This window comes from Topomyia yanbarensis, chromosome 3, assembly GCF_030247195.1.
Source record: "Topomyia yanbarensis strain Yona2022 chromosome 3, ASM3024719v1, whole genome shotgun sequence".
Lineage (NCBI taxonomy): Eukaryota > Metazoa > Arthropoda > Insecta > Diptera > Culicidae > Topomyia > Topomyia yanbarensis.
In genome coordinates this window covers 270,214,172-270,214,737 of record NC_080672.1, presented here as the reverse complement: position 1 = coordinate 270,214,737, position 566 = coordinate 270,214,172, and positions in this window count along the sequence as shown.

The window sequence follows — 566 nt, the reverse complement described above, 5'->3', positions numbered from 1 at the left end:
TGTGGAATAAATTACCTTTTGCTCTCAGTTTTGATGTGGCTTATTTTTCATCGGATAACTATGTTAAAGCTCAAGCTAATTTGACACGTGCTTTAGAGCTACACCTTTGGGAAGCCATTTTTTCGATCAAAATTTTGAAGAATGCCCTAAATTTACGATTAAATAGCGAATGTAACAGATTTCTGTGAACACTATCAGAACAGCAAAACGTCATCTTTATGTTTTTTCGACATTATAGTGATTGCCGTGATAAGTAAGTGGAATAACTATGGTAATCTCTAGTTTTAGTCTAACTATTTCCATTCAAACTACCTCGTGCTCTACTAGCTACTTTGTCTTGACAAATCTAATTCCAGCAGCCTTCGTTTTAGGAATCCCCAGAGAAACCTTTCAAAATTGACTATGGTTGACAACTAAGAAGAAATTTCTTACAACATTCTCACGAAAATCAATCAGCATGGTCGAAGCATAAATAAAATACTGCATGATATTGAGGACTAGGATAAAGTGCCTATTTTCACCCTATAAGGGAGGGTGGCTCACTAATTCATTAATTACTTGGCTTA